General features: G+C 41.0%; 1 protein-coding gene across 9 annotated transcripts in view; it reads left to right on the top strand.

Annotated features, from left to right (window-relative positions):
- Positions 1-13,453, top strand: part of RALGPS1 (Ral GEF with PH domain and SH3 binding motif 1) — a 217,422-nt gene that overhangs the window by 165,575 nt on the left and 38,394 nt on the right. The window lies entirely within an intron of this gene.

Genomic DNA, 13,453 nt, shown 5'->3' with positions numbered 1-13,453 from the left:
TTTAAAAAAAACAGCCTCAAAAAGTATGATTACTTGAACACACACTTCTGGTAATACCTTCCATTCAATCTCCATTCAAATAAATGGGAGCTCTGTTTGCAAGAATATGTGCTCTTTCCAGCTCCCAGACATATTAGTGGGGTCTACATGAGAGATATTTTTTGTTACCTTTCTGCTTTCCTGTGGTGTTTGTTTGAAGGCATAGGGAGCATTCCCTGTAACACTAGTGAAAAGTGAGTAATTGCAATCGTGTGTGTGTGTGTGTGTGTGTGTGTGTGTATGCCTGTGTTGTGGTTCATAGATGGGATGCCAGAAATTTAACCACATTGCCTAATTTAGTTCTTGGACAGCGATTCACATTCATGCGATGATGTTAAGATTATATATACAGTAGGTTTCCATTAGCTTGAATATTATGTGTGGGACAGAACAAAACAAAGGGTTCCTCTAAATATTTAGGGGCATGACATAATACTTGGAAGTGGGACAAAACATGAGTAATTTAAAAATGTTTTTTTCTTAAAACAGCTTCTAATCTCCACAGAGGCCTTTCTAGCAACAGTGAGCAGTATTTACATACATTTTGGTACAGGACAACCTTTGCTCTTCCATTTGATCTGAATGTCCATTTTCTAAGTAGCTGTGCTGTTTTTAGCTAGAAATGTATTACACTTTAGAAAGACTGAGTAGCAGGAATCAAAATAAAGAGGAAAGCGTGGGGGGGGGGGGACAATCAGAGTTTGACAAAGTTCTCAGAATGAGGCTGAACCATCTAGACATTTCTTTGGAAGAATACAGACCCTACATGACCATGTTTGTTGGCTCAGCAATGCAGGTTTTTCTCTGCAGGTGGTCTTGGAATGGCATCCAGACTGTGTCCTGTGCTGGGTTTCTTTTCTGTCTCTGTACTGATTCTGAAGGTATGAATTTCTTTAAATATTCATCAGAATCTCTTCCTCTTGGATAACTCAATCCACATACTATTTGAATTTCTCCTCATTTCTGGTGCTGTGCCAAAAGGATGCATAAGCCCTGTAGAGATAGCAAGCACGCTCAGGCCTTATAAGGGGAAAAAGGCCTCTCGGCATTCTGTCTTTTCATGCCTTTTTTATTGAAACAGGAGCATTCGTTAGACTCAGGAGGGGCTACTTCTTATCCTTGGCAGAATGTAAGATTCATCCTTGTATAATATTACTCCGTTACAGGAAATATACTGGAAACTTCCTCCAAGCCTGTCTCTTCTGGCTGAAATCTCTGCAGAGAAAAAGAAAGAAATGCTTTCTTTGTGTTCCGTTTAGTGGGCCTTTCTATTTCACGCATCTCTTTTGTAGAAGAAAATTGTATTGACCAGCCAAGTTGCATAGATATATTAATACTTTTTTAAAAGCATTTCCACCTATATGTGGAAGGTTCTGGAGCATAGACAAAGCCAAGGTGCTCATGGGCTCCTTTCTTCCAACTGCCTGGGGGGTCTATTTCCACAGCTACTTTGTAGTTATATAATGTGGGATGAAGGCAACCCTTTGCAGGGCTGAACATTTGTGCAAATGGGGCTTTGGTTTCCCCTTGTGTTATACATTGCACAGACCTGTTTTAGGCATATTTCTGAGATTTTAAAGGAAAGGTCTGTGGTTTATCATTATTTTTAGGGTCTGTTCTCTGTCTAGTCTCCCCTGCTATACCAAGCACCCCACTCAGATGCTAAATGTAGCTCAAACACCCTGCCCGGAAAGCTTCAGTTTCTCTATTTCCACCTTGACTATCCACTGAACAGCTGCAGAACAAATTAGCAAGCTAGTGCCTGTGTAAGCAATACAGCTCTTGAAATTGTGTTGACCTTGGAACATTCATTTCTTTCCATTTCTTCAGTCCTCAGCCTCCCAATTGGATTCCTTTTTTCTTTAGGTTTCAAATGCAACCAAGCCTCTCTGCCTCTAATTGACAACTTCAAGTTGGCAAGGCCCAGGGAACCATCTCCTTCATGACTGGTTTCCCAGCAATGTGAATTTATTTCAGCTTCCCACAGAGCACATTTGAGCTTATCTAAGCGACAGATCCTAGCATCTTGTAGGAGCTGCAGCAAACAGCATCTCTGCTCTTTGCCATCAATAGTTTTTGTCCGATGTGGAGAAAATAGCTTTTGAGAAGGTAAAGCATCTGCTTGGATGCAGAAGGTACCAGGTTCAATTTCCGACATCTCCATCTGTGACTGGGAGAGACTCCCTGTTTGAAACCCTAGGAAGCCACTGTCTATCAGTGTAGACCAAGGGTAGTCAACCTTTTTATACCTACTGCCCACTAATGGTGAAATTTTCCTTACCGCCCACCAGTGCTCGATGGAAGGAGGATTCAGCTTGTGCCATAGAACCCCCTACTGCCCACCTAGAATCCTGAAACGCCCACTAGTGGGCAGTAGGGACCAGGTTGACAACCCCTGGTGTAGGCAATGTTGAGCTAGATGGGCCAATGGTCTGACTCCACATAATGCAGTTCCTCTGTCCTTTTTTGCTTTTGGTCCTGTAGACACCGAAAGTAGGACAGCAAAGGCAACACTCCTATCTCTTGGAGAGGCTAGACTGTAGTCAGTCTCCTAGCCCAGGTTTACCCTGTAGTTGTGGGACACAGCAAGCACCTGCTCTCTTGGGGAATAGTGCTCCTATGGTTCATCTGTACAAAGGGCTCTCTTCCACAGACTTCAAATCCAGAGGCCTGGGAAGAAATTGTGGGAGAAGTCAAAATTATGTAGCAAAGGAATGCTTTTCACTAACAGAATTCCTCAGGTGATTCAGCGTGACCATCTCACATTCATTCATTCAATTTATTACAGTCAATAGGCTGGAAATAAAATAAAAACATAAAGCATACCAGAATCTAACAGCAAAACAGATTCAGAACTGTGACATAATAACAATTATATAGAACTATTATAATCTCTGCTTAGTCTTAGTCCAGATTCAGGTGCTGTGTTGTTCGTATGTTTTCACAGCTACTGACAAAACATTAGCCACTATCAATGATATCCTTGGGATTTTATCTTCCATCAGATATTTAAAATAAAGTTGAGCTGATCTTCCTGGTAATTTGGTGAGCAAAGGGTTGAAAAACAAAATGATTTGCTCTAAAAATTCTGCTTCCTGATTATTACATAGGCATAACCTTGAGTGCAAGTGTATCTGTCTCGAAGCAATTGAGATGAGAAAACATGAAATCTGGGCAGAGTAGAAGCTCTGTAGTACATAACTACAACAGATTTGTGAAGTAAATAATCAATGAAGCAGCTATGAGTTAATTAATTGTATACCACCATGATTGTGGTGTTGAATAGTGGCAATTTACAAACAAACAAACTAATTGTGCCTGGGAAGCACCAGCCAGCCTCTATTTCCAGCCATTATTGTTGTATAAAGAGCAAACTTTGTAAACAACTGAACTGTTCCCCTTCAAATAGCAAATTTACACTTAGCTATATTTAGAGTTCCATTAGTCACAGAAGTCTAGGAAGCCACTTTTAGCACTTACACTCAAAAGACATGTGAAACTATTACCCTTTAGTTTGCTTAATTGGTCACAGATGCAGGATGGCTAAGAATTAGCTACTGCATAAGACAAGAAGAGTAATTAGAACCTTTCACTCTTCCACCTTCTCAACAATTTACTTCTTCCTACTTTGCTTGCCTCTGAGTTTGTATTGTTGTTTCAGAATAGCCATAGGAGCAAAGGACTTGATTGTTTAGTTAATGGCTCTGGTTTGCTCTTCTCAGAGTGGATCCATTGAAATTAAAGGGCATGACTAACATGAATACATTACTTTTGATGAGTCTACTCTGAATAGGACTAGCCTTGGATCCAGCGCTTTCTCTTTTTTTCTTCTCTTCTCTACTTCATTGCTAAAGGGACATGGGTGGTGCTGTGGGTTAAACCACAGAGCCTAGGACTTGCCGATCAGAAGGTCGACGGTTCGAATCCCCGCAGCGGGGTGAGCTCCTGTTGCTCGGTCCCAGCTCCTGCCCACCTAGCAGTTTGAAAGCACGTCAAAGTGCAAGTAGATAAATAGGTACCGCTCCAGCAGGAAGGTAAACGCCGTTTCCGTGCACTGCTCTGGTTTGCCAGAAGCGGCTTAGTCATGCTGGCCACATGACCCAGAAGCTGTACCCCGGCTCCCTTGGCCAATAAAGCGAGATGAGCGCCGCAACCCCAGAGTCAGCCACGACTGGACCTAATGATTAGGGGTCCCTTTACCTTTACCTACTTAATTGCAGAAAGTAGAGAACTGAAGTCTTCTGCAGGGTTTCATACAGATCAGAGGGGAAGACAGAGTAGAAATAGGATAATGAACTACCCTTGTCTCTACCTTACCATAAAGACTAGAGAGACTGTTGGTTAGAAGGTACTTCTGCTCTAACAGCATTAGCCTGTTAAAAAATTCTGAGGTTAATTTCCTGCCAACAAACACTCTACATCGAGACACAAAGAAGGGAAGGGATGTTCAAATTCTTTCTTTACATTAAATTTTATATCATTAAGCTTTTGAAACAAGGCCTTCTTGGTTGTTCCATAGCCTGCAGAGATCGGTCTTGTGACAACCAGGAGGAATGCCTTTTCTATTGTGGCATGCAGCCTGTGGATTGATTGCTCCTCAGAGATAAATTAAGTACCTAGTGCTTTTTTGTTTTTGGTGCCTGCTAAAAAGTTATTTATTCTTCCAGGGCTTTGCTGACCATTTGTACCAGCATGTTTAGTTCATCCTAACTTGGTTGCTATTGTGTTCATTGTTTTTGTTGTATTTTTAATGTTTTATTATGAACCTGGTTGATTTATTTTTTATGGTAGGTGATATGAAAGTATTTAAAATAAATAAATATCAAGGGGGAAAGAGCAACCTAAAAAGAAAGTTGATACCACGGGGGGGGGAATCTTCTTATATGCAAGTACAGCAGCTAGAGTAGAGATTGCTGCTAAGTGGAAGTCACAAACTCTACCCTTAAGGGAGGAATGGATTTGTAAACTAAATGAATATTTAACTCTGGCAAAACTAACAGCTATTATAAGAAACCAATCGAATCAAAAATTTAAAAGGAGTGGGAATGTTTTGATGAATATATGGTAAAATACTACTCAAAAAAGATATGCTAATATGCCTAGATTAAAATGTAAAGTATCTGAGGGAAGATAAATTCGTAAGGAAAGATAATAAGAATATACAGAAGATTGGAGAAGATTGTAAAATGCAAAGATAAATGTAATCTCAGAATGTAGAGGAAATCGAGTGGGGGCGGAGGGAAGCTGGGGGAGGGACAAAAGAATATTAGGTTTGATTGATGGATATATGGGAGGATGGGGAGGATGTGGTGATGGCTTTGGTTTATTTGTATTGTGATGTAATATGGAAAAAACCAATTAAATATTGTATTGGAGAAAAAAGGAAAAAAGAAAAGAAAGTTGTTGTTGTTGTTGTTGTAAACGTTAGCTGACATACTGCTCGCAACTGATTCATTTCTTTTCTTAATCAAATAGGCTTCATGTTTACCACTACCTTTTCTTACATTCTTTTAAGTTGAGAGTCACCTGAGAAATGAGCAATTCCCTTCAAAATTTCATAAAAATGTTGCATGGTGTGCTGTGGTCCCAGATGCAGTTAAAGTGTCTTCAGGTCTCTTTGAATCAGTGTAATTGATATTAGAGCAGGCTTCCTCAGCCTCGGCCCTCCAGATGTTTTGAGACTACAATTCCCATCATCTGTGACCACTGGTCCTGCCAGCTAGGGATCATGGGAGTTGTAAGCCCAAAACATCTGGAGGGCCGAGGTTGAGGAAGCCTGCATTAGAGCTACTGAGTATGGTCAGAAGTTTTGGTATGAATTTCAATCTGGTGAAATTGTCAAAATAATTTCCTGTAAGGTTTGCACTATTTACATTAGGCTTCGGAGAACAGCTTTTGCAGCTTGCCGAAATTAACCTGTTTTGCTAAAGATAGAGCCTTCCTCTATTTAGTGATACAGTTTCATATTATCAGTTTTGGTTTAAACAGGTGCTTGCAGTGTAGGTGGATAGAGCTATGCAATAAGTATGGTGCCTTCTTTGTTTTGAATTGTCAGTAGTAATTTAATGAGATGCTCAGTGTATTTTCTTTGCATTTCTAAATTCATAAACTGTGAATAAAAATAAAGAGTGTTAAGGGGAAATAAATCAGTGAACATGATGTTGAACCTACAAACAGATTTTATAAATCTCCCCCTTACTCTTCGCTTGCCTGGAATGATTAGAGATACATCTCAGCCAAATGCTTAACAAATTGTAAGTGGTTGAACTTTAAGCACAATTGATAGACGTATTCTGTGCCAGAGGGTAGCGTGCCATGCTTCCTCACCAGGGCACCCGTCTGGGAACTGAATTCAGCTTCCTCAGATCTGAAAGTTCAAGTAAGAGTAATGCCAAATCAAACATCAAATGGTTTCTCCAAAGTTTTTTTCTTGCTTTTTTCCCTTTTCCTTTTTCCTTTTAACAAAACCACCTGCAGAGGTACTAACTGAACTATGTTCTCCATTTAAGTTCCATAGGGTGGAGTGGAGTTGCCAATATTAGGGACACCAGGCAGATATCCAGGCTAGTAATGAGTGGCAAAACCCACCGCCGCCCTTAGGAAACAAGATATACATGTTTGGGATAATAATAATTTATTGGTCCATAAAATCTCTTGAATAATCAGGTCATGGACCAAGACTCTGAGAATAATTTTGTAGGCTTGAAACCAGAATGAAATACCGATGGAACATATTTTCAGGTTTTGGACCAGGATATGATTACAGTAGGTTACAAACTCAGTTGTTGACATTTAAAAAAGGAAGCAATAAGCATCATCACAGTTTAAGAACACTATCCAACTTGTCAAAAGCACTTAATGGGTGTGGAGAAGAACCATTGAAGAGGGTGGCATGGGTTGTGGTTTAGGAAGAATCCCAGGGGACTGGTAGAGAAGTTTGGAGGACTGCATTTGTCCCCTGGGCCTCAGGTTCCTTATCCCTGCTACAGTCTTTTGATTCAACCAATAGGCATGTGTAGCAGATGTCAGAGAGCAGGGCTGTAGGATACTGTGTTAAGTAATGGAAAGAAAGAGGAGAGACTGGCTGGACAAAATGACTGATGGAGTGTGAGGGAAGAAAAGGAGGAAATGGGAAGGAAGGAGGCAAAATGAATGGACTGAGGGAGAGAAAAAGAAGCAATTTCCAGAGAAGGGTTAGATATCAGTAGTAAACAACCACAACTGATGAGTCCAAATTCCACCTCCACCACTTTGTGACTGGCTTTGCCCCTACACCATCATTTTGTGAATGGTGGGTGGGACACAGTAATTCTGAACTAACTTTGGATACATTGCTAAACCATATTTTGAACTCATGCCAAGATCCAGCTAACATACATTCAAACAATCTGGAGTTTGTTTCACTGCCTCCTCCTTTCTCTCTCTTTAGAATAATTGATTGATTTCATAGTAAAATAGCATTGAGCTATTCCAACAAAATCTGTGGAGTATCACATGTATCAGTCTCATGTAAGAAAAAAAATGTGTGAGAATACTGTCAAATAATTGAATACAGTGGTACCTCTGGATGCGAACAGGATCCGTTCCGGAGCCCCATTCACATCCTGAAGTGAACGCAACCTGTGTCTGCGCGGTCACGATTCGCCGCTTCTGCACATGCGCGTGACGTCATTTTGAGCGTCTGCACGTGCATGAGTGGCAAAACCCGGAAGTAACACGGTCTGTTACTTCCAGGTTGCTGCGGAGCACAACCCGAAAACGCTCAACCCAAAGCTACTTCAACCCGAGGTATTATTGTAATTAAATACATCACTAGGGATTCAACTATCTGTGGCATAGGCTCTCTCTTGTAAGTATGAGTGACCAGAGGTCTTACATTAATGTCACTTTGGATGCAGTGCTAAACCATAGTTTAAACTGGTGTTGAAGAAGCCAAGATTCAGCTGACAGACATTCATTCAAACTGCAGTTTGTCTCACCAAGTTCTGGTTTGCTGTCTCACCACCTCCTCTGTGACTATCCAATACCCACCATGAATCCTTTTGCATTGTTGGAGGACTGACAAGGCGTTACAATGCCACCAGTTCTTTTAATGCTGGCTAACTGCAAAAACAGGGTGGAAAATGCTGATACTCTCCACCTCTGCTTGACACGCCCTTGAGCAAAAAGCCCAAACATATCTGAAGCTTCTATCCCTTCCTTCTTTCACTCCCAAGCCGTGCAAGGAAAAATAACAGTGATGCTGCAGCAGATAGGGGAAGTAGAATCAGCAAGTAACTTCAGAAACAACAGCAGCAGCAGCAACAACAACATTAAATTAATTAAAGTTTTCTTCAGGGAATGCTTCTCCAGCTCTGCACTCCAAACTACTTTTGACACGAAAACTGAAATGAGCACAAATGCAGGGCAGCCTTATACTACACTGTTGCCATGACTTTCACTTTGGCCAATATGCAAGTAATTGTGTGAAGTGAATCCAAGATGAAGGAAAAAATGCCTCATGTGTAAGTTTTTTAAATCTTAGATTACACCCTGAAACTGCACAATTGTCCAAGATCAGCCAAGAATCTGTTCCAACAGGAGGCCTGAAATAAACTCATAAAACCTTTTCATAAAGAAAACAGTCATCCAGACTGGATAAATAAACATCTGGAATAGTATGGAAAAGGCCAGCCTCCAAAGCTATATGAGGTTAAAAGAGGATCTGTGCAATAATGAATTGACAATCACTAGAACACTTGTATAGCCACCATAGTGGATGAAGGTCTATTTCCAGGGACAGGATGCTATGAAAGCTGTTGGATTATTTATGCGTGTTTTGGGCAATTCCCCAAAGATGAGCATTTAATTACATCAAGTTTAAAAACTTAACATTGTGGGGGAAAACCTCCCCTCTAAAAATTCCTTTAACCACATCAGAGGCGGTGTGTTGTGGGCTGTATTTATTGTAACTTCCTCAGCATTGCTTGCTTTTTACAAGAAGCATGTCGTCATTTTTCAGATGCTGAAATCCAACAAATGGGAATTTAAAAATATGTCTTTTGAGCTTTTCCTTCCATGAAAATGAGGGATTCATTTACAATAATAACTTTATAAATAACAAATCTATACATTTTAAAGCCTAAGATAAGAGTCAGTGCAAGACTATCCACTGCATTTGTGTCTTTAATCTGAATGCCTTAACTTTTTATAAAACTGAAACTTGGGTAATAGATTTGCTCTGTGCTCAAATAGTTATTGTGGGACCAGTTCTTCACAAACTTCTCATGCATAAACCATTGGTTTGAATGAGAGCCACACAAGAACTCTCTTTTACATCTTTCATTTTAATGGGGCTTGAGCAGGACAACCTCCTAAGATTGTGTCATATATTTTTCACATTGAATTTTTAACCAATGGCAGATTTTGGTGGCCCTAATTTCCCAAACACCCTGCTTTTCTTGATGCTAGATGCATCCTTCCCACCCACTGAGAATGTTCACCAGGGGTCGGCAAACTAAGGCCTGCGGGCCGGATCAGGCCCACCTGGTTTGTAAATCCGGCCTGCGCCGTGCTGGACAAACATTTAAAAGCAGCACAGCCCTTCCTACATGCTTGCAGTCTAATACACGGACTACATTTAAGGCATTTACTGTTATTGCAGTGACCTAAGTGGAACAGCCATTGAAAGTTCTGGGAAAGAAAGACTTGAGTTGAGTTGCTGCTGAGCTTGCAGCCAATTAAAAAAGAGTTCTTTCTTGGAGATAGGAAGCAAATGAGACACTTCTAGTACCAAGGCTACACTAGGGAATTTTAACCGTTGTGAATGGTGTTCTTGTTCTTGATGGGGTCACATTCCCTCTGAAGGAACAGATTTGCAGCCTGGGTATGCTCTTGGATCACCCAAGAAGAACTTCCTGACAGTAAGAGCTGTTCGACAGTGGAATTTGCTGCCAAGGAGTGTGGTGGAGTCTCCTTCTTTGGAGGTCTTTAAGCAGAGGCTTGACAACCATATGTCAAGAGTGCTCTGATGGTGTTTCCTGCTTGGCAGGGGGTTGAACTCGATGGCCCTTGTGGTCTCTTCCAACTCTATGATTCTATGATTATACCCTTGTCACTGGTGGCGCAGGCTGCCTCCACAGCATAGAGCAGCTTCTACTTGCTTAGTTTGTGCACCAGGTGTTGTCCGTAGTTTGGCAATTTTTAGAAGGCTTGGTTGGACTCCCTATAAACAAACAAGGGTCATAATAACACCACTGGTATTATACTTAGTGTTTTAAAAACCACTGTTCCTGGTGAACACTGTTCGTGTTCCTCCTAACCATCTTATTTTGACACCTGGGAAATTTATATATTTTTTGCAGTTTGCAGGGGTATCTTACAAACGCCTACAGACTAGGACTGAATCTTAGAAAATGGAACATTTCCAGCATTGTTATAACTTCTGTTCTGGAGTATGACAACAACTGTAACGGCACACTTCAACATTTAGCAGAGCAGGTTTTATGTTTTAGAATCACATTTATATAGTACTTAAACAAAATGTTTGTGAGTGTGTGTGTGTTACCATTCAAAATACCCCTCTGGGTATTTCTCTACTTAGTATAACTAGTAAATCATGCCTGCAAAAAGAAAAAAGAAAGAAAGCACAAAAAGAACCCAGTTGCAATGCTATACATACTTGCCCTGAAAGTAAAGGTAAAGGTAAAGGTACCCCTGCCCGTACGGGCCAGTCTTGACAGACTCTGGGGTTGTGCGCCCATCTCACTTAAGAGGCCAGGGGCCAGCGCTGTCCGGAGACACTTCCGGGTCACGTGGCCAGCGTGACATCGCTGCTCTGGCGAGCCAGAGCTGCACACGGAAACGCCGTTTACCTTCCCGCTGGTAAGCGGTCCCTATTTATCTACTTGCACCCGGAGGTGCTTTCGAACTGCTAGGTTGGCAGGCGCTGGGACTGAGCAGCGGGAGCGCACCCCGCAGCAGGGATTCGAACCGCCGACCTTTCGATCGGCAAGTCCTAGGCGCTGAGGCTTTAACCCACAGCGCCACCTGTGTCCCTGCCCTGAAAGTAAATGCCATTAAATATGGTGGGACTTACAGTGGGAGTGAATATGCAGATGTCTGTGTTGTAAGAGTGATATTCATTAATTCCCCCTTATGCTCTCACAATAAGAGCAATGCAAGGTAGTATGAGATAGCCACAGCTTCTTTCTTATGCTCTAAAGAAATGAAGGACTGAAAGGTGTACATGCCATTAATCAAGAAAGAAAGTGTAAATTAAATTACTAAAATAGTCCAGAAACAGAATCAAATGAAAATAGTTGTTGTTGTTGTTGTTACCTAAACTGTAGCCTTGAGGCAATTTACACTTAAGATAATTTAAAACAGTTAAAAACTAAGAAGCTGTCAATGTTTGAATAAAGAATTGGTTGTAGTAGCTGTTTCAAAAGTGTATAATCCTCTTCTTTGTGTGTAAAACTCTGCAAAGCTCTTCTCTTTGCATAAATTAGGTTATTGGTGAGTCCTAGATTAGTCATGCTTAACAAAATGCTGTGGGGGGAAAGGGGGAAATCAAAAATTCATTCAGCTGCAGTAACAATGCCCTTGAACTTTGTGCTACAGACAAAAAACAACATCTTCAGGGAACTTCCTCTTAAAGGTAGCAGGAGGTTAATCTGTATTCCAGAGACAATCTATCTGTTGGCACCTTGTGCATTCTCTCTCTCTCTCTCTCTCTCTCTCTCTCTCTCTCTCTCTCTCTCTTTGTGGGGTGGGGTGTCCACACCATTGTGGAAGTGGAACAGGTTGCATGTTTGTCTGGCCTTACAGAGTGAATGTTTGTTTCTCTCAAATAATGTGATCCACTCTTGTCAACATATGAATATAGCTCACCAAGACTTGGGGTGGTCTTAGCCAGTGATATCCTATTGCTTTGCAGTGTTTGTGAGTTATACATGAAGACTGTGACAACTGAGAATTAATAGAATATGTTCAAGGGTCTGCTGAGAGAATATGTAGCTATTAAAGTTATTTAATGCTATTTGTAAGGAAAAGTGCATTTTCATGGATGTCTTCCCTGCAGACATGTGTGCATACCTCCTACTTTGGGGGTGGGCAGTGTTTTGATAATGTTGCACTCGACGGCAGAACTCTGGAACATGAGCTGGCTTATTACAATGCATTCTTTGTCTTTTGTGTTTCCCTTCTCTTTCCCTTCTCATCTTTCTCTGCCTGCACAGGACCCCACCTCTTGCTTCCCCATGGTTAAAATAACTTTCATATGAGAGTGGCAGTTTACAGCTCCATACCCTCCAACATTTCTCCGATGAAAATAGGGACATTCCATTCCATAATGATAGTTTTACTATTTATACCCCACACATCTTACTGGGCTGCCCCAGCCACTCTGGGCAGTTTCCAACATATATAAAAACATAATAAAACATTAAACATTTAAAAAAAACTTTCTTATACCGGATTTCCTTCAGATGGCTCGGGGGTCAGATAACTCTATACCCTCTAACATTTCTCCAATGAAAATCAAGACATTCTAAGGAAAAGTGGGACATTCCAGGATCAAATCAGAAACCAAGGCAGCTTCTCTAAATCAGGGACAAACCTGGAAAATAGGGACACTTGGAAGGGTCTGCAGTTCACTTCTGGAGGACTATAAACCAGGCTCTTAATCAAGTGTGTAGAGATTTGTATCAGAAATGCACACATCAGAGGTTATCTAACTACAAACCTCAAGCTTCTTGTTTGTCAAACTACATACCACCTTCAGTCCCTCCAGAACAAGATCATATACATGTGCAGTTTTCCCTGATGCACAGTGATGCTTTTTTCTTTTTCATGTTTACTTCAGTTAGTAGCCCACATTTTCCCAAGAGCAATGACAAATAAATATAGAAGACAAGGTCCTGTTCTGGAAAGAGGAATGGTAGGAAGAAAGAAGGGCAACTGGAAAAAACAACAACCAATTTGCTGCTGCCCAGCAAGCCAGAGGATCAGTGGACAAAGGAGTGGAGATATGGCCTCCTGGCAATTCTCATTACAGCAGTTGCCACTCCCTTCACATCTCTTTTGCCTCTTTGTTTGAAATTTTGCTGTCAGGAATCACTTTTTGGGGAGTGGAGGCAGACTGGTTCCAATCACTAGTTACCAATCCTTACGCATTACAGTATAAGCAAACAAAAAGGGCTGTTTTTCATTCATGTTTTATCTAGTGTTAATGGCTGCTTAAACATCTTCTCAGTAAAGATCTGTGTTTACCAAGTGTAAAAAAATTCTGTTGGGCTTCACACTGCAAGGATTTAATACTTTAGTATGCACCCGTCATATCCAAAGAATGTAAGAGATGTCCAGGCTAAGCTAGATTTCCTGCTTTCAACCAATAACATAAAAAACGTTTATCCCTTTGCTTTTGTTAAGCTAT

Source organism: Podarcis melisellensis (assembly GCF_964234715.1).
Source record: "Podarcis melisellensis genome assembly, chromosome: Z".
Classification (NCBI taxonomy): Eukaryota; Metazoa; Chordata; class Lepidosauria; order Squamata; family Lacertidae; genus Podarcis; species Podarcis melisellensis.
Note: the sequence above shows the minus strand (reverse complement) of the source record. Positions and strands in the feature narration are given on the sequence as shown.